The sequence below is a fragment of the Callorhinus ursinus genome, unplaced genomic scaffold (genome assembly GCF_003265705.2).
Source record: "Callorhinus ursinus isolate GAN/ISIS: 27379988/994484 unplaced genomic scaffold, GSC_fseal_2.0 scaffold3, whole genome shotgun sequence".
Taxonomy (NCBI): domain Eukaryota; kingdom Metazoa; phylum Chordata; class Mammalia; order Carnivora; family Otariidae; genus Callorhinus; species Callorhinus ursinus.
The window spans coordinates 40303334-40310890 of NW_027397065.1; the positions used below are offsets into that span (position 1 = coordinate 40303334).

Consider the following 7557-nt stretch of genomic DNA (forward strand, 5'->3'; position numbering starts at 1 on the left):
ATGACAGAATTTTTTTTAGGATCTTGAATTTTTGTAAACATCAACCATTTTAATGCTTTTGGCTACATGTCCTTTGTGGTTGTGCATAAAAGTCCTCTTAGTGAGTTAACACTTGTGCTCCGATTTGTATTTGCTACATGTGCACAGTGGCTTTAAGTTTCAGTTTTGACCCAACAAATGCTTTTGTTAATAATTTTGTTAGCAAATATGATAAACCTGAAGAAAACTATTTTAATCTATTGTAACTTTTAACAAAGACTATTTGGATGAAAAAGATGACTTGCTTCTTTTTTTTTTTTTTCTCGGTTCAAGTTTAATAGAAACAAAAGACAAAACGTGATGCCCTGCTACTGTACATAACAGTTGGCCTTCCCCATAACAGCTCAGGCCCTTCTCTCCAGAGGAAGAAAGGCTGGCCTCCCCAACCCCTGCAGAAAAGGCCTGTCCTGTCCCCATACCACATCTGCACAGTCTAAAGTCTTATGTTCTAAGCATGACAATAATACAAGAGAGATTTTGTTTTCATGGCCACCCAATGCAGCCCAGCCCTAAAACGACCCGGCGCTCACTTCTGCTTAGAGAAATATGCTTTGCTCTCCTGGACATCAGGCTTGATGCTATCACTGCCAGGCTTCCAGCCAGCTGGGCACACTTCCCCATGCTTGTCAGTAAACTGGAAGGCCTGAACCAGTGGCAGAGTCGCATCCACAGAGTGACCAACAGGAAGGTCATTTACCGTGATCTGCCTAAGGATACCTTTGTCATCAATGATAAAGAGGCCCCTGAAGGAGATGCCTTCATCAGCCTTTAAGACTCCATAGTCCTGAGCAATGGTGCGCTTGGGGTCTGATACCAAGGGAATGTTCACGGGTCCCAGTCCTCCTTGGTTCTTGGGTGTGTTGATCCGTGCCAGGTGACAGAAATGAGAATCCACAGAAGCACCAATCACTTGACAGTTGAGATTCTTAAATTCTTCTGCCCTGTCACTGAAAGCAATTATCTCCGTGGGGCACACAAAGGTGAAGTCAAGAGGGTAAAAGAAGAACACAATGTAATTTTCCTTTGTAGTCAGATAGGCTGAGATCTTTGAACTGGCCATCTGGCATAACAGCCATGGCTTTGAAGTTGGGGGCAGGATGCCCAATTTTGGCATTTCCCGTAGACATCTTGCTATCAGCGGCTCTGAAAGCAAGAACGTCGTAGATAAGGCAGGAAGAAGACCGATGACTTGCTTCTTTATGAAATTCTCACAAATACTGCAATAGCTATGATTTAAATGTTTTTCCTGTGTCTGATGTGACCACATGATTGATAGCCTATGGTTGGCCATTTGGCAAAACTGATTTTTCAAGAACAGACAAGCATATTTTGGTAAAAATAATCTTATAAACCAAGGTCAGTGAGCAATTGATAAATGTGCAAATTTATATCTCTTTTATCTTGAACCTACACATCAGTATCACATTTTTGGGGAATTACAATTCTTCATGCAAAAAAAAAAAAAATGTTCCGTATGGCAACTTCATTCTCTGCTGAGAAACCAAGAGAATACTTAATAATGCTCATGAGCAATGAGGTGTGAATGATCAAATGAAGGTCTTCCTGGTTAGCTATTGATTATTCTATCATAGCAGGTAACTTCAAAACCACACACAGTCTTTTGAACATTACCTTCATATAATATTTCTCCCTAACACCAGAAGAAAATTACTTTTCTTGACCTTCCATAACAGGCAAATGTATTTTGCATTATTTATTGATCTTATAATATAGCATTCTTAGGAGGGTAAATGAGACTTATCAAGTTCAAATGAGTTATAATTGTTGGAACCTTAAAGGTAATTCTTAAATCCTCCTATGTTTCATGCAGAAAAAGATGTTTACTTCTTATAGAAAGAAACCCCAGAACACTTTCAGGGTTTAAAAGTTTAAGATGAAAAATGAGGTTTTATTTTATACTTGTTAACATTACAAGGGGAAGCATGCTATGTGACAAATATCCCTTAACATCTGGCAAACTAGTGACCTGGAGATAGGTTTCACCTTAGCTTACCTGTTCTCATGATTGGCTTCTTTTTCTAAATGACAAAAGCATTCTAAAATTAGCTTTGGAACTAAAGAGGAAAACATGTCATGTTCAATAAATACCATTCAGGAAAGATAATAATCTTTAAAAATGGCAGTAGCCACAATGCAACAAAGAAACCATATATTTTGAAATCGGAAGGGCCAGCATAAGTTACAGTTACTAATGGTGGGAAATCATTCCACAGGTTCACAGTAGCTATTACATATATTCCGAATAAAGCCAATTTAAAATTATTAAACTTGATAAAGAAAATTTCTATATAGGCCAAAAATTAAAAAAAAAATGTAATTAAAAATATACTACAGAAAGGTGAGGGCTCTTGTTCCTTGGTATTTGTTTTCCATCTGGGAAATCTGATTGTATCCTGTGGTTCTTTTTCTTGTCCCAAATGCTGGTCAATAAGCATTTCATGTAATACTGGTTTCCCACTATAGTTGCCATATTAAGTTGACAGATCTGTACTTGTTTCTTTTTATATCAGAAGGCAGCAAAAGCAAAAGCTGCTTATAAAATAAAGTTAGCTGCTTATGAAAATAAAGGTTTATTTTCATAGTTGCCAATTTAATTATTACATTTTATTTATCCATTTATTTAATTGTTTATTTAGTGCATATTGGGCTTTAAAAAGAAAGTGGACATGCTTTATAAGGCTGAGACTGGACAAAAAAACCTATGCACACATATAAAATAAGTTGCTATTATATTGGGTATATTGATTCAAAGGGCTTATGATTTATGATAGACTTACATTTATAAAATAACATATAGACGTACTCTTATATTTGCTTTGATTCATTGCAACAATGTATTTACTTATTTTTCATAGAATTTACAGAACATAACCTGGGTAAGAACTGCAATAACTAACTTTTCTCATTTTCTATAGTGTCTTTCTTACTCTGAGAATTACCAATTTTTTTAAACAAACATTAATAAAAATAGCACTTTCTTACATTTATGCAGCATTCTTCTGAAAGCTTCATGATTCACCATTGTACTCATCTCCATGGCAACCATGTAAGTCAGGTTTCTCAGAACTAAATATTACAAAGACAAATAGAAAATCCAGATGGAGCTTTGGATTCTTGCTTACCTAGGAAGATCAGTTGTGTCTGACAGGTGCTCCAAAGGTCAATACTTTGACAAGACTCTTTCAGACCAAAGAGACAGTGAATGCTATGTTCTCAGCTTCCTCAGGGATAAGGATATCTGTCTTTCAAAAGACTAAGGTTTGAGAAAAACAACAGTGTTTTGACCCTTTCCTAGCCCCTCCGCTATTATCAACTCCCCTTCCATTAATGGGAAATCTTTTGTTGTTGTTGTTCTTTAAATTTTTTATTGTTATGTTCATCACCATTTTGTGAGGTTTGTGCATAACACCCAGTGCTCCATGTAGTACGTGCCCTCTTTAATACCCATCACCAGGCTAACCCATCCCCCCACCCCCCTCCCCTCTAGAACCCTCAGTTTGTTTTTCAGAGTCATGGTTCATCTCCCCCTCCGATTTACTCCCCTTCATTCTTCAATGGGAAATCTTTTTAAAGGTGTATACATTCAATATAAAGGTGTATACATTCAATATATATTCAATATAATTTTTTAAGTTTAAACAGATAAAAAATTGGGAAATAATGGGAGACTAATAAATGTTCATTCACTGGGCGCTGGGGTGGCTCAGTCAGGTAAGCATCTGCCTTCAGCTTAGGTCATGATCCCAGGGTCCTGGGATCGAGGCCCATATCTGGCTCCCTGCTCAGTGGGGAGCCTGCTTCTCCCTCTACCCTCCTTTCCCCACCCCTGCTTGTGTGTGCTTTCACTCTCTCACAAAATTAAATAAAATCTTAAAAAAAAATAAATGTTCATTCCTTTACATATATTTATTGAGTGCCTGCTATGTATCATATACTGTTCCAGGCACTGAAGATGCAGCAAAGACAAGAAAGATAGGTTTTCTGCTTTTATGGCAGGTATATTCTATCAGGAGAAGAAAACAATATTAAAATGTAACGGAGTTAAGACCTATAAAGAAAATGATGCCAGGTGATTTGGTTTGAAGAGGAAATGTGAACATTTGAGATTGAGAAAACACAGCATTTCAGAAACATTGAATATAAACTGCAAATAAAATTTTTTCTAAGGCTTCATGAATTTCTGATACCGGCTGCAACACGTGTAAGACACACTAACTGGGGTCAGGATCTACAGGGGAGAAGGTATGGAATGTTATGGTACTGCGGAAGTTGGTGGTACCCATTTGTAATCACCAAGTTTGACTCCACTTCTGCCAAACAAGAAAACCTGGTCTCTACTTACATCATTGGCCTTAAGCCTTCCTCCTTATCCTTGAAGTTTGCTTTCTAGCCATATTGTGTGATTGTAATTTGAGGACAGGCCATACATTTTCTCTTGTCCCTAAACTTGTGCATATGCTGGTATACAGCTGGCTGGGTTTGCCCACTACCCCATACTTTTTCAGGAATCAGTTTAGATGTCATTTCCTCTGATTTTGTAAGTGTTTGTAGGTCTCTCTTATAAAATCCGCCAGAACACTATATGTATTCTCATCATTATTCTTATTACAATTATTATAATTGTACTCTCTCATGATAAGAATGTCTCAAGGACTAGGGTTTATTATTATTATAGTATCCACCACTAATAATTTATATGTTGACTGAAAAAAACATGTATTTATTGATTAAATCATTAAGAGAAAGGAAAAGTGAGACAATTTTTTTTTTTTTGGTCATGACCTCATTGAAATACAATTCGCATACTATACAATTCCCCATTTTAGTTTTTAGTGATAAGATTCACAGAATTGTTCAACAATCATCAGAATCAGTATTTGAATATTTTCATTACCATGAAAAAATGCCTATACACTTTAGTTTTCAGCCCCTGCCACTCAACCCTCCATCCCTCTCACCGTTAAGCATTCACTACTCACTAATCTACTTTTACTTTTAGATTTGCTTATTTTCAATATTTCTTAGAAATCAGAAGCATATAACACATGGTGTTTTGTGATAGGCTTCTAGCACTTACCAAAATATTTTCAAGGATTATCTTTGTTGTAGCATGTATCATTAAGTCATTTGTTTTATTGCAGAAAAATATTCCAGTGTATGATTACATTTCTATAGATTATAGGCCCAAAAGTATAATCATACATATACTTCTTTTTATAATTGCTTTTTAAATTAGTTAAGATAACAAAGGGGAAGAAATACATATTTATACTCTCTTTTATAATTACATATTACTTTTACCAGTGCTCTGTGACTTTTAATGTGGATTTAAATTACTGTTTGGGGTCACTTGCTTTTAATCTGTACAATTTTCTTTATTATTTCTTGTAGGTGTGCTATAATCATGTTTTCTCAGTTTTTGTTTACTTGAGATTACCTTTATTTTACCTTCATTGAAAGAAACAGTTAATGTGGATATTGGATTCTTGGGTGGCAGTTTTTTTGTCTCTTGTTTTTAATACTCGGCATATAGTTTTCCACTCTTTTGAACTCCATTGTTTCTGAAGAGAAGTTTTATATTATTATTCTTATTCTTGGAGTTTCCTAGTAGATGAAGAATTGTCTTTCTTTTCTTTTTGTTTTATTTTGTTTTTAAGATTTTCTCCTTGTCTTTGTTTTTCAGAGTTTTTATGGTGGTGTATCTGGTGTAGATCTCTTTGTGTTTATCCTATTTGGAGTTTAGGAAGCTTTTTGGAATGTTAAGGCTGTTATTCTTCAGTAAATTTGGGAAATTTTCAAGCATTGTTTCTTTGAATATCCTTTCTTCTTTTTATGTCTCTTTTTCTGGCACTCCTGGTATGAATGTATATAAGTGTGGTTCATGATATTCCATTTTCTCCGAGGCTCTGCTAAGTTTTCTTCATTCTTTTTGCTGTGTTTTTCAAATTGCATGAGCACTTATCTTCTTCAAGTTCCCTGATTCCTTGTCTGTTCAAATCTACCATTGAGCCCCCTCAGTAAATTTTTCATTTATTGTATTTTTCAACTTCAGAATTCCATGTGGTTCTTTCTGTAAGTTGTATTTCTTTATTGATATTATATATTTGATAAAGCACTGCCTTTAGTTCTTTTAACATAGGCAAATTTGAAGTCTTTGTTATATCCAGTTTTTGGTCACCTTCACAGATGGTTTAGGTTCACTGTTGTCATTCCTGTGTACGGGTCACATTTTCCTGTTTCTTAGCATATCATAATTTTTGCTGAAAACTGGTCATGTATTTAAATAATATATTGTATATAATATATAATTATATATTTATAAAATAATATGGTGACTCTGGGTACTAGTCTCCCATTTGGACTTGATACTGTCGTATGATTGTTTATTTGTTTAGTAAGTAGCTGAACAGTTTTAGTGAAATCTATTTCCTCCTGTGATGGTATTCCTGAGAGGGCATGTGCATAGTCACTTGGGCATGTGCTTAATCACTCTGTTATGACAGTGGTCTTAGCAGGCTTCTCTTTGACTGTTTTCTTCTTGACCACACCTAGCTATAAAGCTTCACTAAATCCCCACTGATTGCTCTATTATTTTCAGCAGTGCCTTGTGCATAAATTCCTTCATAGACTAATCCAGCCTCCTTTTCAAGGGTAGTTTTTGAGGTCAGTACTTAAATTTGTTCTGACCCCAGCAGAATTCTTAGCTGTTTTTTCCCCACTATTACTTTTTGGTAAACTAGTTTGCCAGTGGTTTAGCTTATATCTTTAAATAAGCTACCAATTTTGTTAGTGGCTTTCCAACAAAATCTCCATTGTCTTTGAGACTTCCTTAGGCATTTCTTTTTGGGAGAGTTTCAGAGCTCTCTGTTTTATCGTCATCTTTTTCCTCCTCTGTACAAATCTCTGTGCTAGGGCTCTTGAGTTGTAGGAAAGAAGAGTGGCATGCTTTTTTTGTGTGTAACAATCCTACTTTAGGATTAAGGTTTGCAGGATAGTGGACTTGGTTTTTGTTTGTCTTTTTGACTTGTCTTGCCTGGCATAGACCTCTGCCAGGTGAAGGCAAGGTCCTCAATATCCTTTGCTCCATAAGTGGAGGCTAGATGTAAGAAGGGAGCTCTTGATTTCTCAACTGCACTATTTGGAATTTAGCTTCTGCAATAGATAGCTGGGGGAGGGGATGAAAATTGCTGACATCCTGCTGCTCCTGATAATATACCCAAAATACTGTAACTCCTGACCAGTTGCTGGAAGAGAGGAGCCCTGTATTCTTCACTACATCAGACTAAAATAGAGTTTTTATTATGCTAAGTTGGGTTGGAGGAGGGAGGGATCAGTTTGTAGTACAGATACTACAAATACTCATTGTTCTTTCTGGGTTTTAGTAGATTTTCTTGATTCAAATATTTCTCTATTTGCTCTATGATGTTATGACTATTTCCAGAGAATTTAAATAAATTAAAAAATAAATTTTACCATTGGGGTGCCTGGGTGGCTCAG

At 35.8% G+C, this 7557-nt stretch overlaps 1 pseudogene; it reads right to left on the bottom strand.

Moving 5' to 3' along the window:
• Positions 1 to 383: 383 nt before the first annotated feature.
• Positions 384 to 1194, bottom strand: LOC112819715 (peroxiredoxin-1 pseudogene; annotated as a pseudogene).
• Positions 1195 to 7557: the final 6363 nt, after the last annotated feature.